This window comes from Columba livia, chromosome 4, assembly GCF_036013475.1.
Source record: "Columba livia isolate bColLiv1 breed racing homer chromosome 4, bColLiv1.pat.W.v2, whole genome shotgun sequence".
NCBI lineage: Eukaryota > Metazoa > Chordata > Aves > Columbiformes > Columbidae > Columba > Columba livia.
Window position 1 is genome coordinate 63,668,215 of NC_088605.1, and position 15,911 is coordinate 63,684,125.

Here is a 15,911-nt window from a genome sequence, read left to right on the forward strand (position 1 = left end):
AACAAAAAGATACATGTGCACCCTTCCCCACATGTGACCCTTGCACTGAGTTATGATACACATGCAGATCAGTTGTAGGCACACTACAACTGATGTGAACGTGTGCCGTGGGCATGTTTTGTTTTCCGGACATTGTTGCTGCAGACACACTGAAACAGCCCTACATGGTACAGATCCCCAGAAAGATACATTATCTACCTGTCAGCTTAGCAAGAGGATTGATCAGTCAGGAGAAAACATTGCATCCACGCAGCTGCCACATTTTCAAGCAAAATTGCTCATTTTGGACTGGACTGTGCAATGTAAATGTATCTGCAGCCTAACAAAAGTTTACATATATCCTTAAAGTGAGACATAGTCTGTAGCTGAGGAACGGGAGCTCCACGTTTGATCATTGTTCCTTTTGTAAACTCAAGGAACCAAATTAAGCACTGTGCCTCAGTGGCTGTTGTTCAAGAGCTGGGCTGCTGTGCTTTTCAAACCCAAAGGACAAAGACTGCTGGCTGCACGTAGGTGAGGGCAGACAATTAGTGCACTACCCATGCACATCAATGGCTAGAAAGCGGCCTGTCTCTGACACAGCAGCAAACAAGCGATCACAACTTCTAGGTCCAGCACTTTGTTTCTTCCTTTCCCTGCTGTCACAGACAGTGACATGAGGCAGGGATGACAGCTATCAGGTAAAGTGCCTACTTACCTGCAAGTCAAGTGCCACACACAACTAGTTGGCAGTATAGGTTCCCCTACACATTAATGGCCCATTCAGAATCCCAAATAATAATTTACCTCACAAGGGTTTGCTCATTATGTGCTTTGCCTGGCACTTGTGCTCTTGTAAAACCCTCTTTGAGTGGGTAGGCATGAAATCATCTCCTGCTGCCTGTAGCACTGGCCTTTTTTTCTTTTCATGTGACTGCAAACAGAAACTCCTTATTCAAAACGGAAAACGTTATTAAATTCTGCAGAGTTATTTTTAAAAAAGACAGGAATGAACTGTGACTGCTATCTTGAGCGTGAGTCTTGCCTAGAAAGCTGTTTGACACACAAAAAGCAAGTGGAAAGCATAGATTCAACTCCAGTCTGGCCATTTTCAAGTTTAGACACCATTAAGCTGACGAGACAGTTACCTGCTACCTCATTTTGTTATGAACAGTCATTTAATTTGGGGTTACTATTATTTTTATCAAAGTTTCCTCTAAGCTGTGTGCCCTCCTGACATTAGTCTCCCTTTTCCAAACACATCTCAAAAGGATTTAGACATTGCTTGTACTTCTCACTGGTGAGTTGCCTCACTGATGTCAGAGTGACTCACATGAGTAGCACAAAGGCCAGTACGTCTAAGCAGCACTTGAGCCCTGACTGATAAAATCTTTACATCCACAGCAGTCCACCTGTAAAGCAGCATTGTGCTCATGACATGAAAAGGCAACAGCTGGTAAACCAAGGAATCACCACCACATACCTCCAAAGGCCCAGCTTTAACTTACCTACTTGTTTTTAATAGAATGATGAATGACAGTAAAAATGCCACTGGCTCTTCATCTCTTTCACGCCTGTGTTTGTTTAGTGGCTGGACTGCCCAGCTACAGTATTTCTTTTACACATAAAGCTTATTAAGTGCACTCCAAACTTGAAGTTTTAATGTTATTCTCTATGCTAACATTTGCCTGGTGCATAAATTGCCACAACAATCTCCCAGCTACTGTGATGACTGTACAATGCTTTGAAATAACACTATCTTGGGCTGGTCAGGATGATTATTAGCACCAGTCACACTTGATTGAAAATCACACAGATAAGCTATATTAAACCATCTTATTGGTAACCATCAAGAAATGAAATGAGCTAATTACTTTTTCCTTTCTTTTCCCAGTGATCTGCAGTCCCTGGATGAATGCTGTGTAAACCAGAAAGGTTTTTGTGGCCATCCTTTAGTAATTGACCTTTAGCTCTCCCCATTTCATTTGCCCTAAGTGTTAATTGACTTTGAAAAAGCAGTATATTATCCTTTTAGAAAAAAAAAAGTCTGATTTGTGCCCGCCAACATCTTACAGCATCAAAGCCCTGTTAAATCATAGTGCAGTACTGCTGGAAAAGACTCTCCAGAAGAAATGTAAAAAGAGTGGGGGAAGGAAGCAAATCCGTCATTGAAAGAGCTCCACTGCCATCTAGAGACAATCTGCACCAGCCAATTTTCTGAAAGGGAGGATCAGGTCAAAATACTTCCATTCTGATGCTATTTGGGGGAAAGGCAGAGGCTCCATTCAGGTTCACTGCATCTGTACATTTTTTTTAAACCAACTTTGTAGTAATATGCAGTAAAAATAACAAATCCTGGAACATAATTTGCCATAAATCCTGAGAAAACCATGGGATATAGCTTTAAAAGCTTACTTACAGGCTCTCCTACAATAAGGTATGATATCTGTACAGTTCTGATTCAACACAGCTCCTTTGAAGAGGAAGGTGCTGTATCTTTGCAGAAGGGTGCTTCAGTCACAAACAATTTACATTTTGACAGATATGCTATGCTCCCAGCAGCTGCCTTTATGATACTGCTTGTCAGTTAGAAAGAAAGAATGTGCTATTTCAGGCTATGATTTTTTTTTTCTCTTCCAAATATATAAAATTGTCATTTCTGAGTGTTTTATGTGCAGCAGCTTCACAGAGACCAAGTCAGACAGAGAGCAGGAGGCATCCATGAAATGCACTACTAGTAGCAGTCTGCTTTAATCTGACCAATTTAATTTACTCTGCCTCTGTCCAAATCGCAAATGAACTCCATTTAGTGTACGTGATGGGTCAGCTGCTATGAGAACTGGAGAGGTGTTCCTCAGCACCAGCACCTAATCTGGTTACCTTCTCAAGAAAGCCAACACATGGGTACATGGATAACTGCATTTAGAACAAAAAAAGAATTAATTTGTAGGTTAGAGTACAGTCAGCAAGTAATGAAACCGCATCGCTAATGCACCTCAAAAGGGAGAGTTCTCACTGCTCTCTCACAAAAACACTCACTTTGAACTGTGGCCCTCTTGGTCTTCAGCACTGTTATTTACTTGCTAATTAAAGAGCAATGTGGGACTTGTAACAGCTAATAGGGACTCACAGGTTCCTCTTTTTACTGACTCCCTGAAAATTTCAAAACAAAAACCTGTAGGAGTACTAGAGACTGCTAGTATGAACCTGGCAGCAACTGTTAAAATAGAGCCTGCATTATTTTCACCTTACAGTGCAATTTGTGTTCACTTCCTTTGTGAAATCCTGTTGGGCTTAAAGATCTTGAGATGAACATAATTAGTAAATTAGTTCGTGGCTATCTCCTTAACTAGCCAGCGAGGTGCTCTGTAGTAGTGCAAGCTATTTGCCCACTATGACAGCAATAGTGAATTAATACTGCACAGAAAAGGATTACAGCAGTTATATTCTAGCTAAGAATATGTAAAACATGCTGCATTATACAATTAGGAAGGGCAGTATCTGAATTATTTATATGCTTCATTCCTGAAAATGGCACCTCAAAACAGCATTATCAAGGAAATTATACCCAGAAAAAAACATTCTTCATTTTCACTGAAATACACTGAAAACAGAAACATTCGATCCACACTGTCCTGCACTCCTTGACATTTATCCTGACTGGATGCTAAATGAGACCATTCTGAACAGTCATTTTCTATGGGCATGGGTGGCTACTCAAGGTGAAAGCAATGGAGAATCAAGCCTACAGAACCTATTATGCAAACTATAAGGTTCACTAAGGCAAGAACTGGTCTCAGTGAGGTGACTGGCATCTTCTCAGTTCTATTAATGGTAACAGTGAAAATTCCTGGATGGAAGAACACAGTAATTTTGAGTGATGGGTTCGTGAGGACAGAGAACCCGGCACTTTGATAGAATATTAGGAAACACAGAATACAGAAGAATGAAGTGGATGACTGACCAGATAGATCTTCCAGTCCAAATGTGTTGCAAAACGCAGGAGGCATTGCTTCCATTCATTACAGCCAACAGACTTGTCAGGAGGAAAAACCCCAATGCACCTTTAAAACCCAATTTGTCCTTTTTTGCTGACAAACACAATTAAGCTGTGCAATTCAGGGAGTGAACAGTAGATATAACAGTTATTGAGAAAGGACAAAGATGTAAACATGGCTAGACTGGGCTCTTTGCTGTTATCCTGCTTCTTAACCTTGTCCACAGACCTTGAAGACAGTCCTAAAATAATGACAAAGAACTCACCTCAAAACAATTAAGCATTTAAACTGAATCAGGTGAATGTCAAAAGCCAGACAGTGTAGAAACAGTACTGCTTCTGGAGAAGCAAAAGTATAGACTTTCTTCTTTTTTTTAGGGCAAACAAATCCAGCCCATAATGCTTGCAACATGCAGACCAGCCTTTCGTCCTCTGTATTTTACACAAGCAGAAAGTCCTATCAATGTCAAACACAAGTACATGAACTAGAAATGGAAAGCAAGATAACATTCATATTGTGGAAATGAAAGGATAGCACCTCTTTTGTGTCTGGAATTTATTGTGGAGTCAGAGGCCACTGAAGAAATTCTGTTTGATTTGTACATGCCACTGGATATAATAGGATGGGCTTCATGAAGATATGAATCTCTCAGCTTTTTTTTGAAGCCTTGCTTAAAATGTATTTTTCTTTCAAGGGATATAAATAAAACTGCTTTAAAGCCACTTATTTACAGTATGACTGTAATCAATTTACTTCACATCTTGATGCTTCCCTCCCGTTGCTTCCAGAATTGGTCTTGCTTATTGAAACTCGTATTTCTAAGGGTGGACTCTCTCCCTGTTTGTTTGGGTTTTTTTTTTTTAAATGACTGGTGCAATGACACCAAGTGCCCACTCTAAATGTAACTGCCATGTCAGGGTCCAGTCCTCATTCAAAATGAAATTCCCTACAACATACTTGTTCATGCTAGCTGGTTTTGTGCATTTCAGCAAAAAGAAAGGCAGACATAGATCTCCCTCCTTTTTTCACAAGCTCTTTCCTCATAGGTTCACTGAATAACAAATCTCATTCCAGATGCAGGTTCATGCGTAGGTTTCTCATTAAATACCAGGTAAAACATGACATAGCTGGCATTCCTGCAATGTAATATTTTATGACTTTGTAAGACAAAGAATCACAGAATGTTAGGGATTGGAAGGGACCTCAAAAGGTCATCTAGTCCAATCCCCCTGCTGGAGCAGGAACATCTAGATGAGGCTACACAGGAAGGTGTCCAGGCAGGTTTTGAATGTCTCCAGAGAAGGAGACTAGCAATCGCCCTGGGCAGCCTGTTCCAGTGTTCAAGTGTTCCCGTGTTTACTTTGATATTGATTGCAAATATTTTGGAAAATAGGCTGGGTCTTGTCTGGAGAAAGCAAAAGCAGCAGTTTGTTGTTGTTTGTCTAATCTCTTTAGTGACCACTGCAAGGAGATACAACAGTCTATTAGGCATTTGGAGCTGAGAGTTACCCTTCTTGCACAAATGCCAGTTCTTGTCTTCTTGGCACAGAGTATCTGGAGTCTGATCATGATGGAAGATCGTCATGCATGCATGGAACCGTGATACTTGATATCAAGGTCACAAAATCGTATTCAGCAAATATCACCACGGCAGGGCACTAACATCATTCGTTACTTAAGCAGCCTGAGTCAGGTGCTAATCAAGCATAAATCATCATAACACCACAGAGACTAGTCGAGCTTCACCAGTTCTCACCAGCTAAAAAACTGTCCAGTAATATAATGATATGCGGAAGAGCCTCGTAACATAGAGAAAAGAATGAGCAAAGAGGCGGCAGATATAAAGCCCTTCTTTTTAGGAAACCTCTAGGGGTAATCTCTCCAATTTGCTTTTTAAAGAGCTTAAACAATTTTTTGGTCAGCTGTTTCAGACGTGACTTGAAGCAGTGTTTGACTTCCAATGAAGAATGCTGTAAGATGTTTTGCAAATTATTGCATAGTCACATTAGTATGTGCAATATAGGAGATGAGCTGCTTGAATGGATCAAAACTAGCTAGCACACTAAAGCCAGAAGGTCCTTAGGACTAGAAGCTTTTCCAAGCAGAAGGAGTAGACTCGTGAAATACTGTAACGTTAGTATTGATTTTGTTTACTTTTTAAACCTGAAAGGAAGAAAATGCAGTAAAAGTGATGAAATGTGCTGATGATACGAAATGGGTGGATCAACAAATACACAATAGAAAAGCAATAAAATTCCCAGGGACTTGGCTAGACTAGAATCATGGGCAGATAAGTGGCTTATGCAATTCAATTTGGAAAAAGGTAAGATAATGAATCTGTGCTCAAAATAACAAGAAAAGGGAACTCTATCTTCAATGGACAGAGAGGCAACTACTGAAAAGGTTTGCATTTTAACATTTCAATGCAGGAAATAGTATGCTGTAAACCCACATTTCTCTAAAATATTCCCTTTTCTGCCAGCCTTTTTTTTTTTTTTCAGTAGTTGCTGCTGTATGGTAAAAAACACCAACCAGAAGTAAGAACTGAAAAGAATACGTGAAATTCTTCAACTTCTGGTCAATTGGCTGATTTTATACAAAAAAGGGACAAGAAACAATGCTTAAGCACGTTGAAATTAAAGGAGATTATTCTAATACTGGACTAGCTTAGGTATTATGGAAGTGACATCTATAATATGTATATCACTCTGGTTAATAAAATGAAACAGAATTGAGAAAATAGGATGTGAAGAAGATGACAAGGAGAAATACATATAGGCTAATACAAAATACTTAGTTAGGAAGACTGAGAAAAAGGGTATACATTTGTAAAGCAGTGAGGAAGATTAACCACATCATTCTTGCTGGCTTTACAGAAGCACAAATCCCAGGATATTGTTGTGAAACCAGTAAACATACTGTTAAGAGGAAAAGGGAAAGATAAAAACCAAACCCTGACGTCTGAGACAGGCTTTACTAAGGAATACAAAATCCCAGAGCTGTCAGGATTATCCCAGTAACTTTTGTACTATTGAGAGCTCCCAAGCATCAGTAACACCACTTCAACCCCAAACCTTCTGTGCCATGCCAGTACTAGCAAGATGTCATTATTGTTGAAGATTTTACCCATCAGTAACACAGTTTTAGCTGCCATGAGACTGATTTCTGCTTAACTTTGTGGTTGTGGATGAAAAACTGTTCTGAGGAGGGTTAAGAAACATAGATTAGGAAAATGTCACAAAGCCAAGGAAAACATAGTGAGGGTCGGAGCATCCCTTTCCTTCACAATATCTCTTCAGGCAGGAAACTTACCTGCACTGTGCAATTAAAATCTGGATCCCACACCAAGCCTGACAGGGAGGGAAGTGTTGAGTCCTCCTGTCGCAGCCTGCAGAAGGCCAGCCTGAACACCCTAGGGCCTGCTACTCTCTGATGGATTTCTGTTGTCCTTTTCTGTGGGAATATTTCCACTTTGCACATAATCCCTGAGTATTTGTTGGGGCAGAGACAAGACCTCAAGTATTTTGTCTGTACTATTAACACATCCAGAGGGGGAAAAAAAAGTCAGTTCTGTGCCACTGGATTGCAGCAGGCACTTCACAAGACCAAGATACTAGCAAAAAAAAAAAAAAAGTCTGGCTCCTCACTCCTCATCCTTCCCCTCTTCCATTCAATTCAAAAATGTTAAAAAGGCAAAACCCTCCCAGAATTCCACAAGAGCAAGAGACAACATTTCTATGGTCAACATACTAGTTCTCTACTTCACACAAGCAACTACAGCAGAAAGTATCCACAAAATGTAATAAACACCTGAACAGGTTTCCTCCCTCACACACGCCTCTGTCATTGGAAGAGGCAAGCATACAAGATCAGATCCTGAAAGCTCAACAATGAAATGAAACCCACTTTTAACAAACAATAAATTCCTAGTACCAAATCAAAGACTCCAGCAATGTTCCAAATAGGGGAACATTTGTGAAAGAAATAGCTAATCAAGGCTCAGGTCTACTCTGCAGTTGTTTTGGGGAAAAGAATAGCATTTTGTCCTTCAGTGACTCCTAGGTCAAATACACACACTTTGCATGCAAAAACAAGCTCTGTTTTGACTCCCAACAATGCTAAGTTTATTTGGATCAAAGAGACTGTACAAGGTCTTTCTATTTAATATGTAAATACTAGCAGTAGTGGTTTGGGGTTTTTTTTCCACAAGTTATTACATTTAAACTGATCCTACACTCTATGATGCTCCTGCAAGATATTCAGTACCACCTGCCTGGCCATGAACTTAACTGATCCGACCAGTGGAACTTGTCCAGCAACGCTACTGACACATCAGGAAGAAAAAAATCCTGCTCAATGGTAAACACTACACCTGCAAGTGAAACTTTCAAAACTGAATTGCTGCTAGTAAAAAAGAGTAATAAAAAAACCCACAATCAACAGATATGACAATGCAGTGAAAAAAAGTTTGTACAAGAGGAAAAGATTGTATCTTCCTGCAGACAGGACATGGTCTCCATTTCATTGGTGGTTCTCTTGTCCTCACAGGAGCCACTCAATTGTCTACTAGAGCCTGACAAGGAAAGCATTGTTTAATCACCTTCAGATTATAGATACTTGTGTTGATATGCAAAAAATTAAATCACAGCAACAGACAACCAATAGAACAGAAGAAAAAACACCAGTCAATCTAATTCCATGGTCTTCACTGTGACAGTTACCTAAATTACCAACTTTTATGCACCTTCTACATGTTTGAAACATGTATAGGACAACACAACCCTTTTATCAAATCTATCATGACAGTGTCAGAGATGGTAACATGCGTTGCACTCCTGTGTTAAAGAAGCCTGCAAGGCATGTTCTTCAGGTGGCATGCAGAAGTTTCACACGTTTGTGAAATATCTCTACTTCATAATTACTCACATGACTACATCTCTCATTGGTTCAAAGAACAAGAGGTGAAGCTAGGCATTACATACACAGAGAGAGAATACTGCGAATCTTTTATATTTTGTTGATATTTACACCACTGCTAGAAGCTGGATACTAATTGCCTGAAATCAAAGTAAAATACAAAGCAACTGTCGTAGCTGTTAACTTGACAGCTGGTCATTTCCTCGAATCTGATAGAGGATCCTTGGGAGGAGACAGCTTTTAGAAGTGTAAGGCGTATTCCTGTAGGAGGCAACAGAGCAGCAGGGCTTCAAGGAGGGAAGCTGATCTTTGTTTAATAGACTGGCAGCTACAAGAGAGAACTCCAGCTCATTTGCAAATGTGCCTGTAGCTAATGAGTGCATGTGCAGCTCAGAAGGGTTACAGATCTCCACATAAAACTCTGACCTAAAGCTAACATTCAATTTAGAATCAAATTATAGGGGGAAAAAGACTGTGTAAATAATTCATAAGAATTTTAATTGACATTTCTTTTCTGTGGCAACAAGTCCATTAGCATTATGGGTGATTACCTGGTTTTTAATCACTCTTTGTGTTATAGTTTGTACATAACATAAACTACCCAGTCCCGATATGCTAGAACAGACTAATGACTAATTCTGCAATAGAACCTGCAGTCACACAAGCAGCCCTATTTTCTTCAGTAGAATCATACCAGTAAAGGCAACTTACCAGTGAGAATGTATCACATCATTCCTTAATTCTGAGACAATTTCTGCCAGTATTTTATGCACTGTAAAGCCCAACTGGTTTCCAAGCCACTAGTTACAGAGTTAGATATTCTTTAATTCAGGGGCAGCTGATCCTAGTACATTTTCAAATAGGACTGGTGTCACAGCAAGAGTGAAGGAACAGTACAGCACAGTACATTTATCCATACTCTCACCCACTCAAATTGTTTATAACAGTACTTTACTAGCATTATTAAGCCTACTCTTTAAGCATCATCCTGTGGAGATATTATAACCTATCAATCTCTTTTCGTCAGACTGTGTTTAGGGGTTTTTTTCACTTTTAGAAAACACAGTGGTGGTAGCTTAATGCTGTCTAAGAATTCAACATCAAAGCAGCTTGGGGAGAGGCAAAGACACGCAAGCAGTAAAAGCTTGGCCTTGGGGTCAGATTATAGCAGTTCATCAGGTAACTCTATTCACTGGTCACTGGTGTTAACCATCTCTTTTCAGGCGTAGTATGGCTGTGTAAATAGTTACACTCAGAGAATATCATTAATGCACATCACCAGCTTTGTCTCCAGTGTGAAGTCATGTCTAGACAGAGTGGGAAGTGATATTAGAAAAAGCTTTAAGATATTATTAATTTTTTTCCCAAATGCAATCACGTGTGTTGATAGATTTCAAGCTCCTCCTGGAAACCGTTGCCAATGTTCTAGCATATTCCCTTCCACTGCTCTGCACAAGTCTGCACTGAGACAAGCTGGTGAAAATGACAGCCCAGGAGATACTGGGTAATTATTCTGCTCAGCCTCAGCTTCTAGAATCCCCCGAGTTCCCAAATGCTTTCTCTTGTCAGGAAAAGTCACACCGCTAAAAAGACAAGGTCTATGCTGTTGTATTGTAAGATGTTCTTTTGGTGAGTATTATGTATGCACCCACAGAAGCAGTACAAGAAGCATTTATGGGAACACATAAATAATAAACCAAAGCAAAAATAAAATGAACAGTTCAAGCTTAGAGATAAGAATGGTCTTTCTCTTTGAGGACTCTTAACCTGGTGGCTGCAATGAGTCAGGATGTTTTTCAGTAAAATAATGCCAACTATCATTAATACAGCTCTGTATTCAGCGTGATTGGAGTACCTTGGCCAGTTCTACATGTTGATTCACAAGCAATACCCCGATCCTGCAATCATGTATAAGTCTATAGATAACTGTAACCCTGAGTAGCTCCAACTGCTAAGAAAACTACTTACATGCCTGAAGCTGTGCATGTGCTTAAGTGTTTGCAAGAGTGGGGACTAAATTAAAAAGTATATTTCTTATGCCTCTGTGATTGAGCATGGCAGCTGTTTTAGCTTCATACATCAAAACGACACAACCACTGAGGCGAGAGAGTGTCTGACCTCACAATACTACAGGGAGAACTGCAGTAGGCTTATTAAAATTATTCAGATGGAATGGGTCTTAAAATACAAAGCTTACAAATTATATAGTCCCATCAATGCCACAGGGACTGACTACACAGCAACTTCCATACACTTACGCTCAATTTCAAATTCCCATGCTTTGGGGGTGAAGTTTGAACTCTGGTATCATGCAGAAGAGAAAGCAGAGGGGTAGACTTCCCGCCAGAGCCTTGGTAAAAATGGGAAAGAAGGAAACAAAATCATTGGAATAATCAAGCTAAAAGCATTTCTCTTCACAACAACATTAATTGCATCAAAATTAAAACTAAAATTCTGTAACCTGACCACTAGTAGACTAGAAGCATAGTACCAGACTGCCATCTGCTGGCACTGCCGTCTAACAAAAGCATGGCACCAAAATACTGTTCAGCAGCTCTTGCAGGACTTGGCTCTTGGCACATCTGCCAGTGGCACCGCACCAAAATAACCGCCCTTGGGTTGCATCAAGAAATACAGATATTATGATGCTTTCTGCTGTGTACTGGAAGATGTAATAGGGACCAGCGTAAGTTTATACAGAAAACCAAAACCAAAGGCTAACTGCAGAAGCAGAGTAGAGGTTTGCTCGCATACACAAACCTGGAAGCAGGTTTTAATGCAGGTAGTACACAAATTCAATACTAGATGAAACTCTAGGAACACAGAAAAATATTAATCAGACTGAAGGTTATTTTTGTCTGAGGAAAGTGAGCACCTTTTGATGTACACTTACACTTTGTATTTCCATGCCATAAATCTCCATGTAAGAAGCTGGCTGGAGCCTTCAACTCACTGTTTTTTCTGAAACTAAAGATAACATCTAATGTCTTTCAATTTAATGTTACTGTAAATTCATAAGCTATTTTGATTTTTAAAAGCTTCATACCAAGAACATCAATACTGCATACATTTTCTTCTAATATTCTCTGTATAAATGTAGGAGTAGTTACATTTCTACAGTCCTAAAATTACATTCGGCTCTTCGAAGGCAACTGGGAGACTGATGTGGCCCCCGGGTAAAAATGAGTTTGACACCCCTGTCCTAGAGTCTTCCCTTAACTATAAAACCATTTATGGCTAAAGTTAAGCTGCCCAATTGTTCTATTACTTTCTCCTTCTCATTATGTACTAAAACATCCATTCAGCATTTTTTTCCTCTACTAATGTAACAGAAACTCATCTGCTCAATGAGATTTATTGCTTGCTTTTTTTTCTTGTGTTCACAAGAGATTGTTGTGCATTTTGCAGTAGGTCTTTATTATCTAGTAATGATGGCTTGCAAATTAAATTAGTTTTTAATGGCACAGTTAAATTCTAATTTATGTTTTGGAGCTTTGTTTAATTCATTTAGTTGTAATGTAATCGTTTTCTCACTATTATCTTACATTACATAGGAAGAACAAAAGAATAGTGACTCCTCTCCTCATATTCAGTTGTTTTGCTTTTATTAAATCCTTTTACTAATTGCATTTCCCTGAGAAACTTTCCAAACTACTGTAGGCTTATCTGAAGAGGGGGAGGTGGGAGAGCAAACTATATGGTCCCTTGGGATTCGGAGCCTTGAAAGAGTCAAACAGAGTAGTTACTGCAACTCTCTGGGCTCTGACTGCACACATTTCTTGTGCACACATACTCCAGAGACGTGACTCATTACTGCCCTGCAGATTTTTGGCAACAGCTACATGTGAAAACAGGACAGTAAAAAAGTAACAACTCTTTACCTTCAGTTTTTCAGCTGTGAAGATCTGGCCCCAAACCAGCCTGTTACCAGCAACCTTCATAAGAGCTATTTTGGAAGGCTGAAATGAGACTTAGAGTGATTGCACATCCAGGTCTGCCTCACAGTGATTCTCCTCCCTGTATTCCCATCAGGTCATGTTCTGCCCTCTAAATCTCTGGTTTTGTGATAAAGGTTTCTTACAGGCATCCCACATGTTCAGCAGGAGGTTAAAAGGAAAATACTTATTTGGTACACTGTGTGAGATACAGTAAGTCTGTGTGTAAGGAGTTTGGAGAGCCCTGTGCGCTGAACGACCTCATCCATGAATCATCATGTAGCCCTACAACATAACTTGAGAAAGATGTTTTATTGAGGGGGGAAGCTAAAACATTGAAGTTATATAACTTCTGAAAGCTTATGCTCTAAATACTTGTTAAGAAATAGATCCTGCACTTCCAACATACATGTTTTGAGTCAATAAGGCTGATTTTGTCCACAAAATTTGATAAACCAGTTAACTTTGCAGTCAGTTAATCACACATTTTTAAACGGCTTCATCTCTTGTCTTTCCATATCCTGTGCTTTCCAAATTTATTTAAATAAATAATGCAAACTGGTTTTAGTTTAGTAGTTTAAAACAACACACACAAGTATATGCAGAACTAAAAATTCGGTCTTCTCTAATGTGTGTGTGACAGCACTGTAAGCTGTTCAGGCCTGAAGAGCAATCATGATGCTAGAAGAGATCATGAGCAAGGGCTTCAGAGGTCCGGTTCCTGCTCAAGTGACAATTCCCTGAATAACCCAACAGAAGACAGATCCCTTTTCACTGCCCTGCTTTTCCAGTCTGTGACCTGCTAACAGCAGTTTTTACCCAGGACTTCAAGTCTGTTCAGAAAAATGGCTCATTTAAAAAAAAAAATAACAAAACAAAACCACACACAATGATTAAATATATTCAAGTAAAATGAAAAGAGCTACAGATGTTTAAACTATCACTACCATAAAATTGTAACCAGTTGCATATAAATGGCACTGCTTAGCTAGGAAAAAAAAAAATAGTAGAAAACATATTTTGGCAGAGTTTAATTTCAGCTTCAACATCTTCTGCCGTGCTGTTTCCAGAAGAGATTCTGGAGAGCGTATCAAGCTGAATTTACCCTCATGTTATGCCTCATAAACAAATAAAAGCTGTTTCTGAATGTTTGTGGCATAAGAAGCAGCTTTGAAATTAATTATAGGCTTTTATTCAGTCTAGGGACAGCTGTGTTATACATGTATGATGTTTTGTGATATTAAAAACCTTCAAAGAACAGCTTTTGTGATTTACAACTCATAGGTGCAAATTCAGTTTAGTATGATCGTGCATGTCAAATGTCATTAACATGGCACTCTAAAATAAAAAAATAGGTGTATAATTTTTAGCACTAACATGCAGTACATAAAACTTAAGGGTTTTATGATGCTACTCTTGAACAAATATGATCAAAGCTGTTCACATGGGAAGAATTTGCATTATTTTAACTACATATCAACGTTCATCTCTAAAAATATATAGATCCCTATCTCACTGTTTGCCTTTAATGATACTATCAATAGATGAATAACTATCAAAAATCATTTGATGACATTATTTTAAAAGTCAAATTTCTCCCCGAAGCGAGAGAATCTGAGGTACCGCTGTGAACATGTTTTTGATTAATGTTTCGTAAGAGAAAAATACCTTCCTGTCAATGTATTTTTTAAGATCTAGGAGACAGGGTTCATTTGGTTGGTTTGACAGCTTTAACTTACTTCTAACAGGCACAGTCATTTTCCAGTTCTACACCATGCTTGAACTTTGTCAAAATTAACAAAACTATCCAAGATGAATCTTCTGAAAAAGAATTAATCTTTTCTGCACAAAACTTATGATTTATGTATTCAGCCCAAAATATTTCTCTCCAGCTTTCTGCTGAATACAGCAGCCAAAGATTGCCTGCTACAAGACAGAGTCATGTAATTAGTATGACAGACCACTAGAGATTTCAATTACTATATCATGACCAGTACCTAGAATAAAGAGGGAAATTTTGTAGAAGAAATCCATAGGAAATAAACTAGACTGACAACTGACCAGAATTCAATTTTGTTGAAGTGATATTGAAATATGGAGAAGTAGCAGTACATCGATTAGGTTTCAAACTGTTGCATTACTAATACTGTCTCATGAACCTGTATGCTCTGTTATCACCATGGCAACATGATCATCAGAGCAATCCAGAGAGCATGCAACACTACAGACTGTTCATTTACATTTGTGACAGACACTGAAAAGACTTGGGATTTAATAAGCTCAAATTTTTTCTAGTGCATGGAGGAAAATGAAGCCCAGAACTATAATTGAAGCGCATAAATACAAGTTAAAAGAAAAGGGGAAAATGTTCTCAGTAATTTAAATACATAAATTTATTGTAGATTTTATAATAAGGATTTACACCCTCCAAAATTCTCATGATGCATTATGTTGCTGGAAACACTATACTGCTAATGTCTTGTGCTACATCCAAGCAGAAATGCTATTATTTTAATCTTAGGCACACCTGCAGCTGAACTGGTCTTAAGAGTTTGGACTTTAATCTTTCCAAGTAGTCCCAAATTTGTGCATATTTATATCTGAGGTATCATGATGCACATGTAATAAAAGCATACAAAGACCTTTAGAAATATCAGATTTTAAGTTTCCAGGCTCATAATTGTGAGTAAAGTATAATACACATCTGTATCAATCCCCTGGACAGTACCTGCATTCACTCTCTAAGCATGTACAAAGTTGCAACCAACATCATCCTTTTAGGAGAGGAGGACGCTCAGATGGTGATCCAGTTTACAGCATGGCTCCACATACAGGTGTTCCACTACAAGTCACAGGGCTGCAAATTAGATTAATGTAGGAATAAGCAGCCAAGAAAAGGTATATGAGGAATTACAGGTTATGCCAGAAAGACATATTATTACTAGACTTAAATGTACAGCATTATAATACGCAAAAATGCTGCTATACTGATGGCATCTGATGACACAAGTCAACTTAATTTTCAAAACCTCATTTTGATGGGGAAAAAAAAAAAAAAAAAAAAGTCTAAGTAATTTATTTA